This window comes from Anabrus simplex, chromosome 7 (genome assembly GCF_040414725.1).
Source record: "Anabrus simplex isolate iqAnaSimp1 chromosome 7, ASM4041472v1, whole genome shotgun sequence".
In the NCBI taxonomy this organism is placed as follows: domain Eukaryota; kingdom Metazoa; phylum Arthropoda; class Insecta; order Orthoptera; family Tettigoniidae; genus Anabrus; species Anabrus simplex.
Window position 1 is genome coordinate 293,062,118 of NC_090271.1, and position 19,488 is coordinate 293,081,605.

Below are 19,488 nucleotides of genomic sequence, written 5' to 3' on the forward strand. Positions count from 1 at the left end.
ATCTTAAACTAGCAAAGAGAAGTAGAAAAGATGGTTTTTGTGTTAATGACATTTATTCCTAATAATCCTTTACAGAAATATGATGATTGTTTAAAGGGGCCTAACAGCTAGGTCACTGGCCACTAATGGTATGAGATGGAACAAAATGACATAATTAAAATTTTAAAATTTATCCACCAACTAGAATTTAAAATAAATGGTGATGAAAAACGATTCTGAGATAAAAACAATCATTGGATCTAATTCGCAATGCCTTATTTTCTAATAAAATTATAGAAATACAGTGGACATTGGAATAAGGCATTGGCTGGAAGTACAGATATGTATATATATCATTCAAGTTAGAAAATAAAATAACGCATTAAAATATGCAAACACAAACTAAAATAGAGTCAATGGGGTAAAAGCGCACTTAACAGAAATACACTAATACAAGGGACATTATTACACACAAGAAAATATACCTTTATCTCCCATAAAACGGATGACGAGGTCTGCTGACTGCTCGTCATCTCGCAGGATGAGAGAGGGGGTACTCAGGAGTTATAGACTACGGCGCAGATCGACCAGGTCCACGCACTCCGTAAGGATGTGTACCATGGTAAAACGATCGCCGCAAGTACACACCGGAGGGGGTTCTCCTTTCAGTAAATAGGAATGCGTTACTATACCGTGGCCGATCCGAAGACGACATACTACTACTTTCCTCTGAGAAGCCCGAAGGCAAATCCTCCATACTTTTATTGTACCTCTTATCGCTCTCAGCTTATTTGGAAGTGGAGTGGCCTGCCACTCCATCTTCCAATGGGACATAACCAAATGTCTCAGCTGACAGCAAATATTACTTGCTGGAACCTTGTAAGGCAACAGGGGCAATGTAACTGCCTCCTTGGCAGCCTTATCAGCTAACTCTTTTCTCTCTACACCCATGTGGCCTGGGAGCCACATAAACGTGATTCTAATGCCGGCATCCAAACGCCCGGCCAGCAGGTCCTGGATCCGTTGCACCACAGGTTTCCGGCAAAGTAAAAAGATCCCTACCATTGTCGACAACGAACGCACAGCCCACCTTCGTTTCTGCCCTCGAACAATCAGTGTAAACTACGAATGAACCTGGATACCGGCCAAACAACGGACAGGAAGAACCTGCGATAAGTTGGAGGGTCCGTAATTTCCTTCGGGCCAGTGTGCAGATCCAGGATTATTTCAGGTCGTCATATTATACACGGAGGTAGCACATATGGTTGTCTAACAAGGCAGTGAACCAAAGGTACATCAATCAATCTGCGACGGCTATCCAAGCATATTCCAACCAGCCGCGTTGCTCAGGAATAAGCAGCGTACAGCCAACGGTTTCCACTGTGGAATACACAAGGATAGCTTGGGTGAAGTGGCACCTGTCAAAATTTGCAGCATAGGACAGAAGCATTTGCTGGCACCTCAGACGTAAAGGCGGCACACCAGATTCAGCGAGCAAGCTAACAATGGAGCTAGTACGAAAGCTCCCGTTGCCAACCTAAACACACTGTGGTGGATGCAATTCAGTTTCAAGGATGCTTTGCCTTGCTGATCCACATGCTGCACTGCCGTAGTCTAACCTGGATAATATGTGTCCCCTATAAAATCGTAGGAGCACCGTGCGGTCAGTCCACCAATTAGTACTGCTAAGAAACTTCATAATGTTCAACTTAGTGCATTGCACTTTTAACTGCCGCACATGTGGCTCCCACGATAAGTTGCTATCGAAAAGGAGCCCAAGAAATAAGTGTCAACTACGGGAAGAGAGACATTTCCTAAATAAAGCTCACGATGCGAGTGAAGAGTGCACTTCCGGCAAAAGTGTAGAACAGAGGTCTTTGCGGTTGAAAACTGAAAGCTATGTTTTTAAGTGCTGCTCCACTCTCCTAAGCTTGCTATAATTGTCGCTCGGCGACTGCCATATTGTGCAAGCTATAATGCAGAGCAAAACTGTCCACATGTAGAGACTGAATTACTGCTGAACCAGCAGCAGTGACAATACCGTTTATGACAATCGCGAACAGAGCGACACAGAGCCGATCCCTGTGGGACTCCATTTCCTTGAACGTGGTATTGCGAATATGCCCTCCCAACTCAGACAAGAATAGACGGAGGGACAAAAAATTTGCAATAAATACCGACAAGTTGCCTCAGAATTCCCACGGATGCAGGACTGAAAGGATACCGTATCGCCATGTGGTGTCATAGGCCTTTTCTAAGTCAAAGAAAACAGCCACCAAATGCTGTTTGTGGAGAAATGCATCGTGGATAGAACTCTCCAGGCGTACATGGTGGTCAGTGGCCGAGCAGGTGGCTTGAAAACCACACTGGTACTTGGACAAAAATAACAGACTATTCTCACTAAGGTGTTTCAACATCTGGTTATGGACGTGGTCTGGTCCAGGAGACATGTCCTTGCAAAGCGCCAAGGCGCTGTGGAGTTCCCACTCCATAAAGGGCATGTTATAGTCCTCGGAAGCTTGAGTGGCAAAACTAAGGTGATGATGTTCTGCTTCCCGCCTCAGAGCGAGGAAATCACTATGGTAATTCCCAGAACCAGACACATCCGCGAAATGACGGGCTAGATGGTTAGCAATCGAGAGCGGTTCAGCGACGATACTGCCTGCAATGGTAATTTCCGGCACAGAAGATGATCTTTGGATACCCGAATTACGTCTAAGTTTATTCCACAGTTGAGATGGCAGTATGTAACATCATAGACGACACATCTCTCCCACAAAGCTTTCTTACTTTGTCGAAGAACAACTCACGTCTTAGCACAGAGTTTTTAAAAAATGTTACCAAGTGGGCCACAGTAGGCTGCCTACGATAGAGTTTACAAGTGCGACGGCATTCTTTGATAGCTGCTGCAATTTTTTCGTTCCACCAAAGAACGAGTTTTCGGCGAGGAGTCCCTGAAAAGGATGGAATGGACTCCTCTACAGCAGCAAGAATAACTTGTGTTAAGTTATTTCTCCGTGTACGGTCCACCTAGTCACGTTCTTAAAGACAGCTAGTGATGTGAACTTTGGCCAATCAGCATTTTACAGAAATAAGAAACTTTGCCAAAAACAGGAACTTGTTCAGTATTCTTAGGTTTTCAAGACCCAAGAGCAAGAGGATTAAGGAAACTAAAGCACACAACATAGTCTTCGTTAGGCGAGTATATGAACAAATTATTTAGGTAGATTTGGTTATTTCAGAAACTAGGACTAGAAATGTCTCAAGAGTATTAAATTAGATCCGCCCAAGATTTTATTTTATGAGAACCAACTTGTAACTTTTAGTGTTGGATAATGTGCATATGAAGATCCTGGAATAGCTTTAATTTTATTTAAATCGACATGTAACTTCTGAGAAAAGTGCTGCCTTTTGTTTCACATACGGAAATTTGGATGTTATTCCGCATTTGGCTTATTGATATGCTATCATTCAACACTTCCGTTTGCAAGTTCTCAGTATACGAGTGTTTCTTCAATATTTCCATATATTACAAAAAAATAATGTTGTTCCAGAACTGTCAAAAATACCTAGATGTTTGATTTTTGGTGGTAGGGATGATTTTATAAGGTTTGTAAATGACCTGAGTTGTTAACTGTATGAGGAAATAAATTTATATTTTAAATAATAATGCTAAAATCTCGCAAATTACAACTACAAACTGAAACAAAACAGTACATTGATCTTTTGGTTGTTCATGTTCCTGTTCGCAGTTCAGAACCGCAATAAACACGCACTGTGTCAAACAGGTCTACACGACACACACACACGATGCTCAACTGAACACACCGCTGGGAGCAGGTGGTCAAAACCTGCTGCTACACAGGTGCAGCGTTGCGTGTCGCCAGATCGACCGTTCTGACTTCATTCACCGAACTTTATTGTCACGGGTTGTAGTTTGTTACTTTCTTGGATAACTCAGTTTTATGTAATTTTAGTTACTAGTATAAGTATAGTATTACGTGTAGTTCAGTTCAGTACCGTGAAGTTATGAGTGTACATAACCTGTGCAAGATGGAGAGACAAAGTGCGCATTAAGGTGACAATATAATGGAATATCCAGATCGTTATTCGAGTGATTGTGATAATCTTTCATCCGAATCTGGTGAGTACAGTGATGTGCAGAATCCTGCATCGCCAGATAGTGATATTGGTAGTGTGGATAGTGATATGGATGATGAAGATTATTGTCATATCACGGCCTCAGAACAACCTAACCCCCTTCCACATCAGTATCACTAACTGACAGGTCCCAAACATATACAACCATAAGATTCACCACCTATTTCGATTTGTTTTGTTTTTTATCATAGCCCTTCTAACTTTGATTATCAAGAAAACAATCATTCTGCCCACCAGTCTCTGACAAGAAATTTATTTACAAGTTGTTTTACGTAGCACCGACACAGATAGGTATTATGGCGACGACAGGACAAGGAAAGGGCTAGGAGTGGGAAGGAAGTGGCCGTGACATTAATAAGGTACAGCCGCAACATTTGCTTGGTGTGAAAATGGGAAACCACAGAAAACCATCTTCAGGGCTGCCGACAGTGCAGTTCGAACCCACTATTTCCCGAATAATGAATACTACAGACTAGAAATAAGGACAAGCTATTCCCACCACTTTGTAAATGCGTTTCACTCAATAGATATCACTGTTATTGTATATTAGTATGTAATTCTTTGGCTTGAAACACATGTTCAGTTTTCCAGCTTGTTGACAGTGTGTATGGCGCCTACAGCAAACTTGTGTTCAGTATTCTAAGTGACTGAAATTAGGGGCTTCATGGCATGTATATTGAACATGGGGATAAACAGGAAACCTACAATTGCCTCATACTGGTCATGTCTATCTCAGCCGAACCCTTAGTTTGGGAATACATTTTCCTTTCATTGGTTCCAGCACATTTTTCGATGTTTTTCATTTAGCGGACAGTGAAAAGTGTGCTCCTCCTGGTGATGCAGTCTATGATCCCTGTATCAGATACCAATCTTTAGTTAAAAATGCTAACATATTTAGGCATCGCTACATTCCACCATCAAGAACTGAGCATTGATGAAAGCTTAGCAGGCACAAAAAACAAGACATGCCTAATGCAGTATTTGGCCAACAAGCATCATCATAAATGGGGAATGAAATTCTGGGTACTTTGTGATTCTGTGGGGGCTAGATCTCAAGAAGACAAAGTATCACAAAATTTGGTCTTGGGTATACTTATACTGTAGTTATGAAATTGTTGAAACTGGGTAACTATTTACAAAAAGCATACCATGTGTTTGTGGACTCTTTTTTCTATAATAGGAATCATCATAATTTATAACTTTCCTTTCCGTGTTCACTTATATAATAGGAATCAATCTAGGGATGTTCCACCATTCAACACTTTATATAATATGTAACATTTATTAAATGAATACCGGTTTTGATTCTCTTGGAATCATCATCACTTCAAAGCAAATAAATAAATAAATTAAAAGGGTATTAGCACATTAAAATTTGACGATGATGATGCTTGTTGTTTTAAGGGGCGTAACATTGAAGGTCATCGGCCCCACGTTAAAATTTAAGGAATGTCCTAGGATCCAGGTCACAAATAACTGGAGTGTGTTTGTACAATGTTCAGCCGAGTTTTAAAATAATATATAAAAACTCTAAGTTTAGGAATGTTATAAAGTTCTTACGTTATTGCTGATCTCAAGAAGACAAAGACAATATCACAAAATATGGTCTCAATTATACTGTAGTTATGAAATTCAAAGCAAAACATGGTTGCAACTTTATGTTGGTGCCACTTGTGAGGGACTTGCTCGAAGCTAGCTACCTATATAACTGGCACAGTACTAAGGAACAGAATATATCTGCCTAAGTCTTTTCAGAAGAAGTTTTCAATAGGAAAAATAATGTACTGCTTTTCTGGACCTGTCTTGGCCTGTGAATATAGAGAACAGAAATCACAAAGAGCACCTGTGATTCTTCTTTCCAGTAAGGCAACTGCAAATGCCAGAGAAGTGGAAGTAAACAGAGAGAATGTAAGAAAACTTGTACAACAAATTCATGGGTGGCATTGAGACCTCTGACATGATGGTGTATGCCTATCTCAATGAATGGAGAACTGTTCGATACTGGAAGAAGGTAGCATTTAACATCATTGCCAGGATGGTACTTAATTCATATATTCTTTATAAGGAACATAATAAGGGGCAGGGAAAATTAAAATCCAGGCAGACATTCATGGTGGATGTTATTTAAGACTTGGAGAAAGAACTGATGCGAACTAAAAACACTCCAATAAATGATCAACGAGAGTCCGCAGGGCTGAGAAAACTTCCTAATAGGAGGAAATCCAGGTGTTGTGTATGCACCTCAGAGGGGAAAAAACAATCTAGGAAAATTTTCACAAGATGATATAAAAGACTGCATGGAGAGTGTTTTGCAAAACAAGTGTACAAAGGCCAGCAAGACATTAACACATTAACACATTACTGTATATCATATATCTTCAAATTAAAAAAAAAAACATAATATTTAATGTGCTAATAGAGGATAAAACCAGCATCCTATTTAAGTCAACTGTTAGTACAGAAAGCCAGCAACTTAGGAGAAATGACGTCATAATATTTTTATTGACCAAAATTTTATTTTTAATTGTAATTTTTTTTTTACATTTAAACCAGTTGGTATACAGGCTCTGTTACCTTGCAGATTTATAGAGTGGGTTGTTTTAGTCGTTTCTGTTGAATTTTGTGTCAGTATCTTTACATCCGTTTCCATTTTTTAAAATGAGCATTTTATAGTAAAAGTGGCAGGACACAAGTGTATTTAGGTCAGCGACACGTATCGTGTATCTTCAGGATATCCACAAGCGATAGGTGTTACACGACATGGGAGATACAAATGAAACCAAATTCACCAATAAACAAGGGAAATGGAAGCACAGTTACCTTAAATCAGTCCCAATACAATGTCGTGAAAATGAATTAACAATCAACTGGGCCCAAAGAGGTCAGGCGGATTAAATTAAAACATTAAAAGTTACTAATTGACTGAAATAAGAACACCAGTTTCAGGAAAAAAAATTGAAACTTTAATTAAGATAATAAAATTGATTGAAGTGAAATGTCAGTCCTCCCAAGATGATAATTAAATTGTGATTTTAAAAAAAAACTTTACATAAATTGGTATTAATTAATCAGTTAGATAAAATAAATTTTAAAATAATAATTGCAATTCAAAGAGTCCACTGAACTAGATTAAACTAAGTAGTTGAGCAGAAAACAGTCTATGTGACTCCCCCCAATGAATTTAATAAGTTAAGATGTAATAATATGCCACCAAGAATAAGTAGCACAACGAACATTCATATATAATGCAAAACCAGAAAACAAAGTAGAATTCTGAAGGGACAAACAAGTTAGTTAATATTCCCAAAATACATATTTTTAAAAGGATCAATTCAATTAAAACCCAGGATCACATAACAGATTTGGTCAACCACCAAATCAAACTAAATCCATAACCATCAAACAGTCAAACTTAGATTCAATGGTGGAACGTCAAATGTAAACCTCAAAACCAAGGACCCCCCCTCCCCAAGACTGTTTACGATTCGCAGCCACAGCAACAAGATCACGTGATATGAGGAAAAGAAAATGGCTGCCCATTTAAGGACCTGAGTTAGCCAGAGGAAATGATTTTCAACTCATTCATATAACTTAATTTTTGGTGGTATTTAAGGAGTAAAATATTATTTTAGAAGAGAATTAAGTAATCTAAAAAACCAAAAACCCCATGGTGCAACAGCCCCAAAGGGCCATGGTCTACCAAGCGATCGCTGCTCAGCCCGAAGGCCTGCAGATTACAAGGTGTCGTAGGGTCAGCATGACAGACCCACTCGGCCGTTATTCTTGGCTTTCCAGACCAGGGCCGCCATCTCACAGTCAGATATCCCCTCAATTGTAATCTCGGAGGCTGAGTGGACCTCGAACCAGCCCTCAGATAAAGGTAAAAATCCCTGACCTGGCCGGGAATTGAAACCGGGGCCTCCGAGTAAGAGGCAGGCACACTACCCCTACATTGCGGAAATAATCTAAACCACCTGTAATGGAATTACAATTATTACCTGCTAGGGTACTATGTACTCTGCACTATATTTATGGGCTGTGAACATGTCTGCATCTCTACGAAAACAATATCGGAAGGAATGATCTTCCTTAATGGCTAATGGTGAGACATCTAGCGGTCAACTCGAACTTGAGGCGAGAGCTCGCTAAGCGGTGCTGCTGTCTGGTCGCGATAAGTGAAGTTTGAGCCGACAATTAACTCTTGAGGAGCAGTTGTTTGAATTATTGGATTCTTGTGGCTGAATTGGAAGAAGACTCTTCGCTACGGGTCCTGTTTCTTGGATAAAATTGTAAAGGAAGAAGGAAGTATGGTGCTGGGACTTGATCCAGGGTGATGTTTTCCCAATCTGGGCGTAAGGCCTGAAGAATTATGGGTTATTTTTTTTGAAATATTGATTTTGATACATGCTAGCGTCCGACCTTGTAAGTAAATCTTAACCGTTTCTGTACTGTTAACCTACCAAAACGAGAGTGCTGTAATCATGCTAAGAGACGTGGACACTTTTAAAAGGAAAGATATGTAAGAAAGTCTACAGTTGGTTTTTGAACTTTTCGAGGTTGTTTTAAAATTCAAGAATTGAGTATCGGGTCTTAATCATATCTACGTTATTTTCATGTCCTCGGGGTTTCAATTTAAATGTATGGATGACACTTATTTTTCTTTTAATTCAGTTATTTCTAATTTTCATGTCTGTAAAGGTATATTTACATTGAAGAGCTCTCAACTAATCTATCATGTAAGTAGTCTCTGAATAAGCTTATGGCGCTTGAATTTCATTTCCTTTATGTCATAATAATTAATTATCTAAAATATTTTCAAGACATCTTGTCCAAGTATAAGAAAGAAAAGTGTTTTCTGGGAAGGCTTATCTAATGAGTTACTCGGTTTTTCAAGTTCTCATTTGATTTCGGTGCTCGTCATCTGTTTCTGTTCGATGTCATAGAATGTACACGTGACATTTTGCCTTGCTGTGTTGAAGCTGACATTTGAGGGTCAGTTGATTATTATTATTATTATTATTAATGGCTTGACCGTCACGTTTTTTTTTTTTTTTGGGAATGATCTTGTGTGCAGACAGATGTGACTGCTGTGATTGACTTATTTATTTGAGCTGAGTTACCGTCTCTTTGGGTGATATTGGATTAGTTATTCTACATCTGATTTTAATTGCATGTTCTTGAATTATTATTATTGCTTCGATATTTGAAATTGTGTGATTTTGCGGGTTATGACTATTTGTGGGGCAATTTGTTAACCGAGATACTTCATTAGAAGGTTTTCACGGTTCAATTTCTCAGAAACCTTTGAGATTTTCAGACTGTAAGGATTTAATTTAATCTTAATTTACTTCCAACTAACGATTATTAATTATTCTGAGGTGTTTTCCGTTTTCTTTTAAGAGGTTGACGCCTGAATTTCTATATTCTTAATTCTTTTAATTTATCTGAAAAGGTATTATCATTCCTTGAGTAATTATGAATTTTCAGACATCAATTTTGAGGTCGGAAGTTATAAATAATTTGGATAATTAAAGGTTATTTCTTAAAATTATTGACGAATTATAATTTCAGCCAAGTTTAATTAATTAAGCTTAATTTAAGTTGATTCACAAGACCTCTTGAGTTCAGTGCTTCCACAATTGGCGACGTTCTTTCTCTTTGGATAATGGTATGTATTTCTGATTTGATGTTAATTTATTATCATTATCTGTGGACGTGCCAACACTCTGGCATTTTTAATCTTGTGTTGTGAGACACCATCGAATTAAAACAAAGAGACAGACATTCCCAGGTAATACAGTTAACAAGTAACATCTACCAAGACAAACTCATACAATATATCGTCCAACAAAATTTCATACATGTTAACAAAACCGAAGATTTCTTGCAGAAAAAAAAAAATCAAGCCCTAAATTACACCTCTAATTTTAATTTATATTCCACAGATCTTAAGCGATTTAAACACATTTATAGTTTTCTGTCCACAATATCATCTCGATGACGAAGGTAATCTAGATTCCCACAATTACAAGAAGACTGACGGTGTTACTTACAAATACACAACCAGAACAAATAATCATCCTCAAAAATTTACAGCCTATAGCCGAATGGTGATTTAATCACCCCAGATCAAATTCCTCCAACATATTGAGTCGAAGATAAAACTTCCCAGCCTCAGCAGACGCGTGATGCTTGTTACACTGAAGGTTTAAAAAACAGTCTAAGCTCAATTCATTGTCACAACACAGTTGAATTCTACAAGTGACTGCACTGGAAGTAGTGTGACCAACCGCTAGATAGTGCCCGAGTACGGCGAGTGAAGAAACTCCACTGTCGTTTAGTGCTCCACATAAATTTCATGCATTAACAAGAGTCACAGTTTAAACTCCTGTAGACTGCAATTACATGGAAATGAAATGGGGCTTTAAGGCTGAACATACAACACATATCTTAATGTTTACAGACAAATTTGAATCAATGCTCGACAGACAAACATATCATCTCCATAACACGTTAAACATAATGTTTTCAATGTAACTTCAGAACTAAGAAAGAGTAATATTTACAGCACTAATAGAGGATAAAACCAGCATCCTAATTATGTCAACAGTTGGTGCAAGAAGCCAGTAACTTTGTACCAAATTACTTCAAAAATGTGTTATTTATCAACATTTCATTTTAAAATGCTCCCTTCCCCCCCCATCATACATTTAAAACAGACGGTATAAAGGCTCACTTACTTTACAGTGTTATAAAGTGACTTTATCTTTGCTTCTCTTAAATTTCATGTCTATATTTTCATTAGATTTGTTTCCACGATTTTTAAAATAAATAGGTGCATTTTGTAGTAAACTGGCTCACAGTTTTCACCGACTCACCACTAAGAGCCATGAAGTAATCAATACACAATATTATAATCTAAAACGATTACGAAACAAAACTGGGTTTTTCGCCCACTCCACTTTTTGCAGCCAAATTTTGAAGGAAAAAAAAAATTAAAAAAAAAATTGCAGTGTTTATTCGCATACACACTCCCTGACAAAATAGATAAGCACCCAGAAGGAGTGGTCCAATATCCCATTTCAGTATACATGCATACCATTGATGCAGAAGTAAATGATTAGGTTTACAAGGATGTGTAATGTGTAGAACGCCCACCAGAGTGCAATTGTGATGGCATCATCCTGTTGGTGATAAGTTGTTACCAGTCAACTGCTGTGAGTCAGTTAAGCAAAACATGCAGACAGTACTACGTGCAGTTCGAAGCACCCACGATGCCTCACAGACATGTCAGACAGCCTACCCACCCACTGACAGCATTTGACAGAGGCTGCATTGTGGGACTGCACGAGGCTGGTTGGTCATATTGTGCAATTGCCAGGCATGTGCCCCATTCAGATGACACTGTGGCCCAATGTTGGACTTGACAGGTACATGAGGTCACCCAGTCACGTCACATAGGTTTGGGTTGACCAAGAAACACCACTCAGAGGGAGGACCGTCATATGGTGTGCCAAGCATTGCGGGTTCCCATAATTTCGGCACCCACCATCCGCGAACATGTACTGGAGACTCTACAACATCCTGCGAGTTCTTGCACAGTGTCTCGACTATCATCCATTGGATTGGGGTCCTATCGCCCCATGCGTCGTTTGCCATTGACACAAGAACACCCACACCTGCATTTGGAGTGGTGCCTTGCCCGGGAGACATGAAGAGGATGACTAGCGTTGCATCATGTTCAGTGATGAGTCCCGCTTCTCCATAATCTCCAATGACCATTGTGTGCGGGTTTGGTGACATCGAGGGCAGATCCCGCCCATATTGTGGAAAGACTCACAGGCGTAATCACCTGGCATCATGGTGTGGGGAGCCATAGGATATGCATTCAGGTCACCTTTAATAGTGCTTCATCAGACTTTGACAGCACAGCAATATGTTACAGATATTCTGCGTCCGCACATCCTAACCCTTATGGCACAGCACCCCGGGATAGTGTTCCAACAAGATAATGCACGTCCACACGCAGCACGTGTGTCTATAAGACTGCCTAAAGCATGTTGGGGTCCTCTGTGGGTGAACTTGCCTCAGGAGAGGATCCAAAGTGTTTTGACACCATTCCAAACCACACAGGGAGGGTGCGACGCCCTACTAACCTGGCGCAACATTCCACCTGTAACTGCCAACGGCCTTGTCTCTTTCATCCCATATTGTAATCAGTTCAATGAAGGCACAAGGTCTTTCAACATATGTAGTTTCATTCACTTTCGACCACTCCTGGGTGCTTAACTTTTTTTTGTCAGGCAGTGTATATGGTATGTTACTGTATGCAGAGTGTTTACAGCTACACTATTTTCCGCAAGTGGTTTAATGCTGTAGTAATACTGTCAAGTTTTCAGTGATGGAAAAGGGTGAAAATAGTGAGCACAACCCTGGCATTTCTCTGGTGTAAAAACGGGTGACCACAAAATACCATCTTCAGGGCTGCTGTTGAGGTGAGTGGTCCAAAACATCGTCTTCTGCATGCAAGCTTACAACAATTTCTGGACACTATGGGACATACATGAGGAAGTGGGGCTAAATACAAAGCTTAGCGGGAAAGAATCAAGTTTTCAGCAGGGAAACAGACAAAACTGCCCATTTTCTTCAGCTATTCCAACAAGCAAGCAAGTTCAGATACATCAACTACTGGATTACTAATGACCTAATCACATATCTGGAAATTAAACACAGCTAGACATACATTAAAAAGAATGATAAAAACTGATGCGCTACTTAAAACTACAGCAGTACATAGTGAAAAGTTACAAATGGCTGACCAATTTTATGGTAATGAGACATGATCTCCAAAGCAGTCCACAGTGAAGGTCCAAACCTGGCAGATGTAGGCTAATTTTTGAAGGGTGGAAGAACGTCCATTTGACACACTATATTCTACAATGTCGGCATGAAAAAGATTTCTGGGAAGATATTTGGTGTCCACCTGATGAAATTCACTAGAACTCAGCCACAGATGGCCAAGAGATATTTGACTGACTGCCATCCAGTAGGTCTAGAGTGAAATGGAACACCAACTGATGAGCAGGCAACCAGATGGTGTCAAATTCAAAATGCATGCACACACTAGCTGAGGCCATGTGGTGGCTGTAGTTGTTGTTATTATTATAATAATTATATTATTATTATTATTATTATTATTATTATTAGACTTGGAATGAAGTTTCACAGAAGATTTCAACAGTAGTTTTTAAAATTTTTTACAAGTTGCTTTACGTTGCACTGCCACAGATAGGTCTTCTGCAACGATGGGATAGGAAAGGGCTAGGAGTGGGAAGAAAGCAGCCATGGTCGTAATTAAGGTACAACCTAGTGTGAAAATGGGAAGCCATGGAAAACCATCTTCAGCGCTGCAGACAGTGGGTTTGAACCCCACTATCTCCCAAATGCAAGCACACTGCTGTGCGGCCCAAAACGCACGGCCAATTCACTCTGTTTCTTTAAATCTTCACCTGATGCCAAGGCAGCTTTTCTTTTTAATTTCTCACACAATCATTGCAGGCTCTTCCTGTGCAATTAAGTTGATAAAATAAAACTCCTCCTCTATGAACCATGTGACCTTGCCGCAGTGGGGAGACTTGCGTGTCCCAATGACGCAGATAGCCGAGCCGCAGGTGCAACCATATCGGATGGGTATCTGTTGAGAGACCAGACTAATGAATGGTTCATCGAAAGAGGGGTAGCAGTCTTTCGGAAGTTGCAAGGGCGGCAGTCTACATGATTGACTGATATGGCACTGTAATAACACTCAACAGGCTTATCTGTGTTGATACTGCTACACGGCTGAAAGCAATGGGAAACTACAGCCGTAACTAACTCCCGAGGACATGCAGCTCTCTCTGTATGAATGATGTACTGATGATTGCTTCCTCCCGGGTAAAATATTCCGGAGGTAAACTAGTCCCCCGTTCGGATCTCCGGGTGGGGACTACACAAGAGGGAGCGATCATCAGGAAGATGGATACTGACATTCTGCGAGTCGGAGCGTGGAATGTTAGAAGTCTGAATCGTTGTGGTAGGTTAGAGAATCTGAAAAGGGAGATGGATAGACTAAAGTTAGATGTAGTTGGTATAAGTGAAGTACGTTGGCAGGAAGAACAGGATTTTTGGTCAGGCGACTACCAAATTATCAACACGAAATCAAACAGGGGAAATGCAGGAGTTGGTTTAATAATGAATAAGAAAATAGGGCAGCGGGTAAGCTACTACGACCTGTATAGTGAAAGAATTATTGTCGTCAAGATAGACATCAAACCAATGCCACCACTATAGTGCAGGTCTATATGCCTACTAGCTCAGAAGATGACGAGGAAATCGAAAGAACATATGAAGAGATAGAAGATTTAATACAGTATGTAAAAGGTGACGAGAATTTGTGATGGGAGACTGGAATGCAGTGGCACGCCAAGGAGGAGAAGGTAATACAGTAGGAGAATTCGGATTGGGACAAAGGAACAAAAGAGGAACTCGGCTGGTTGAATTCTGCACTGATCATAATTTAGTCCTTGCCAATACTTGGTTCAAACACCACAAACGACGGCTTTATATGTGGACGAGACTGGGAGACACTGGAAGGTGTCAAATAGACTTCATTATGATTAGGCAGAGATTCAGAAACCAGGTGTTGGATTGCAAAACTTTCCCAGGAGCAGACGTGGACTCTGACCACAACCTGTTGGTTATGAAATGCCATCTGAAGTTGAAGAAATTGAAGAAAGGAAAGAATGCAAAAAGATGGGATCTAGACAAGCTGAAAGAGAAGAGTGTGAGGGATTGTTTCAAGGAACGAGTGGCACAAGAGCTAAATGAAAAGACTGAAGGAAACACAATAGAGGAAGAGTGGCTAGTCATGAAAAATGAAGTCAGTAGGACTGCTGAAGAGATATTAGGAAGGAAGAAAAGATCAACTAAGAATCAGTGGATAACTCAAGAGATACTAGACCTGATTGATGAATGACGAAAATACAAGAATGCTAGAAATGAAGAGCGCAGAAAAGAATACAGACGATTAAAGAATCAAGTGGATAGAAAGTGCAAGGTAGCTACAGAAGAATGGCTGAAGGAGACGTGCAAGGATGTCGAAGGTTGTATGGTCCTGGGAAAGGTAGATGCTGCATACAGGAAAATCAAGGAAACCTTTGGAGAAATGAAATCTAGATGTATGAATATTAAGAGCTCAGATGGAAAACCACTTCTAGGGAAAGAAGACAAAGCAGAAAGATGGCAAGAACATATCCAACAGTTGTATCAAGATAAAGATGTAGATAAGTTGGTTCTGGAACAAGAAAAGGCTGTTGATGCTGATGACATGGGAGACCCGATTTTGAGGTCAGAGTTTGACAGAGCTGCGAGAGACCTAAATAGGAACAAGGCACCCGGAATTGATGACATTCCTTCTGAATTATTGACTGCCTTAGGAGAAAGCAGCATGGCAAGGTTATTCCATTTAGTGTGTAAGATGTATGAGACAGGATATGTCCCACCCGATTTTCAGCAGAATGTTGTTATACCTATTCCCACTATTCGCACTATCCCATGGTGTTCCTCACATAGTGGTACAAATCACAGGCAACGCAGACCCTCAGTGCCGCTCATATAGCGGTACATCTCGCAGGCTACGCCCAGAACCGCAGTGTTGCTCACATGGTACGACGCACGGGTACTGGAAACCCCCAGACCAGCCTCTTTACTGCTACTAATCACAAACCTATTTCATACCTAATTGAGTGGTACTACTTGCAAGTACATGGTGTTCCCCGCATGATGGTACGAATCAAAGGTAGTTTCACGGTGGTGGCAAGTGAGAGTAACTGTGTGTTTTTCCTCTGTGATCTTTTAGGAGTTTTAGTGTCAAAACAAGTAGTGTGCGCAAAAGAATATAGTGATGTTCATCTAGATGATCCAGCCAGTGATTCCATGTGTTGTGAAATGCTTGGAAGCAAGTCTGTACAATATAAATGGCTTTGTTTTTATTCCACGTGCTACGGCGGCAGCTGGCGTACCCAAGCCTCCCTTGCCGGAAATATACGACTCGCCGTCTCAAGATTGAATATACCTCAGGTTGGAAACTGGTTGACTGCTGTTCGTGAGTTTCATTTTCCTTGACTGCCGACTGCAAACCTCTCTTGCATTCTTGTAGCACCAGCTTCGATTCCAGCCTCCAGTAAATTATCTCGGTTTTCTACTCGGTCTACTTTAAGTTTGCTGTTGACATTCCTACTGTTAGCTGGTGATGTGGAGATAAACCCAAGACCCGCGGCGGATAGTGCGACTCAGTTTACCATCAGAATATCTGCTCTCTTAAAAACAAAATTACTGACTGTGAGCTCTACCTACAAGAACTATCTTCTTTCGATATTGTCGCCTTCTCTGAAAGTTGGTTAACTGACTTTGTTTCAGACATGGAAATCCCTCTTTCCAAAGAGTTTTCAATTTTCAGAACGGACCTTGGATCTCAGGGCGGGAGAGTTCTCCTGGCCGTTAAATCCAAATGGCATGTTAACCAACGTACTGATTTAAGTAGTGACTGTGAAGCCATTTGGGTAGAAGTGAAATTTCAGCAATCCAAATATCTATTTGCTTGTTTTTACAGACCACCTCGATCAACCCTCAATTATTCTGAACATTTTTTCTCTTCTGTAATGAAAGCCATTAATCTGAATCCTAATGTAATTATACTACGCGACTTTAACCTCCCTATTTCTTGGAATTCCCCTGCCCATGCTGTCCCTTCTAATAGCCTTGACAAGTGGTATCTCGACCATTATATTACGGGCCTAGGCCTCTAACAGTACGTGCTGGAGAACACCTGCGGGGATAGTCTTCTTGACTACCTGCTCTGCTCCATTGAGCCTTCAGTTATTTCTGTAGGACGAAATATTTTTAAATCGAACCACAAGTCTGTAGAGGCAACATTCTCTGTTGCCTTTTCCCACCCCCCGAAATGTCATCGACCCTTTACCAGGAACTGTGTACCCTTGTGGTGAAAGGTTGATTGGCAGGCTGTCAATCACACCCTCTCTCTTCTACCCTGGCACTTGCTGCAAGTGGGTGAAATGCAAGAAGCAGTGGACCTGTTCTATGACTGGACTCGTGCTGTGATCCGTGACCTTGTTCCCACTCGTAAAACATCCGCCAGATGCCCACCTTGGAAGAAAAGCGACACGAAAATTGCAGAAATTAATAAAACGAAAGCCTGGAAAGACTGGAAAAGGTCACCTGAAGCCAGCTATAAAACTTTTTCTGACCTTCGCAGACACCATAAATAACTTCTAAAACGGGATTACCAGGACTACATAAACTCTGCCTGCCTAGAAGTGAGAAGTAATAGCAAAAGATTCTGGTCTCTGATAAACAGCAGGAAAAATACAAAGCGTGTGCCAGACACAGTGACTTGGGGTGATAATTTAGCCGGTGGTAGTAATAGACCGGAAATTTTCAACGATTACTTTGAGTCTAATTTTGTTGCACCTGTTCAGTTCTCAGATTTTCCGTGTATTGATTCTGTTCCTTCTCATAGTCTCAGTAATCTTTCCACCTCTGAGTCAGAAGTCTATTCTTTACTTTCCTCCCTGCCAGAAAATAAACCTATTGGTCCGGATGATCTCAGTCCTGTCTTCCTGAAGAATACCGCTACGACTCTTGCCCATCTTATTGCTGTTATATTTAATCGTTGCTTCTTAGCCGGCTACTTTCCTGACGACTGGAAAATCGCTAACATCACTCCGGTTTTTAGAAGCGGAAAGAGGTCTGATGTCAGAAACTATCGTCCGATTTCTATATTACCCACTCTGTCACTCATCTGTGAAAAGATTATCCACCAGCGTCTTCTTTCTTTCACACTTCCTTATATATCGTCTCAGCAGCATGGTTTTCTTCCTGGTAGCTCCTGCCCAACAAATCTGGCTGTTCTTCTCCATCGTGCAACCTCTGCTCTTAATGCCGGTTCTCAACTGGATGTGTGCTACATTGATACTGCAAAGGCTTTTGATACCGTAGACCACGCACTTCTTTCCTATAAACTCTCAGAACGTTTTAATATCCATGGTCGCTTCCTAACTCTCCTGCAGAGCTTCCTCAATACCAGAACTCAGCGTGTGGTTCTTGATGGGTTCAGTTCGACTCTTGTTATGGTACATTCTGGCGTCCCACAGGGCAGTGTCCTAGGTCCTCTTCTTTTTGTCTTATTTATTGATGATCTCATTAATTCTATATCCTCCGTTTCTTATGAAATTCTACTATTTGCAGACGACTGTAAAATATTCAAAAAAATCTATTCTTTATCAGACATAAACTCCTTACAGAGTGGGCTTAATTCACTCTCTGAATGGTGCTCCACATGGCGTCTTAAGCCTAATCCTGCCAAGTGTTCCTCTATTTCAATCATGCTTCGTAAATCCCCTATTTTCAGTAAATACTCCCTCCTCGGTAACCCGTTCCCAACTCAAACAAAACAAAATGACTTAGGAGTGATGTTTGACAGTAAATTGTTATTTGTCCCCCATATACAAAAGATAACTGCACGGACAATGTCACTTCTCGGTTTGTTGTGTAGATTTTCTGACATCACCTATATCCACGCCCCCTGAACCTACTATGTATCTTGCATCCTACCAATTACTGAATTCGCGTCTCCCATTTGGTCTACCTCTTCACCCACTAATCTGAATCATATTGACCGCGTGCAGTCATTCTTCTGTGCCATTGTTAGAGTCAGAGTATCTGATTGTCGAAACTTGAGCAGTAATCAGATACTGGACAAGTTAAACCTTCACCCGTTATCTAGTCGCAGGAAAGTAGCCGACCTTAGATTCCTATATAACGCTGTTAACGGTTTATTTCGTTCTCCTGAACCTGCATCCTTTTCCTTACATGTTCCAACTTGCAAAACCAGGATTAATCTGCCCCTTCATATTCTGTATTCCCGCCTCTCGTTCAAAGAAATTTATTTATCCGCATACCAACCCTCCTTAACTCATTATCTTCTGACAGGAACTTGGACATTTTTTCTTCGTATGCCTCCTTTAATCGATTCCTCCTTAACTTAACCTAGTTCATTTTCTTCATATTCCTTTATTCTCTTCTCATTGCTGTCCTCTCTTTTGTACATAATATAATATTTATTTATTTATTTTTTACTGTACTAAACCATTACTTTTGTGTTATATTTGTTGTATTTATCTTATTGTGCCTAGCTATAAATTCTTCCCTTCGTTTTACGTTCAATCTTCAATTTTTCTTGTTTCTTTAGCCTTTATGTTTTGTTGTTATTTGTTGTGTCTCTACAGTTAT

The 19,488-nt window shown here is 40.3% G+C and overlaps 1 protein-coding gene across 1 annotated transcript in view; it reads right to left on the minus strand.

Moving 5' to 3' along the window:
- Positions 1-19,488, minus strand: part of LOC136877585 (mitotic checkpoint serine/threonine-protein kinase BUB1) — a 402,777-nt gene that overhangs the window by 79,669 nt on the left and 303,620 nt on the right. The gene's annotated exons all lie outside the window — the stretch shown is intronic.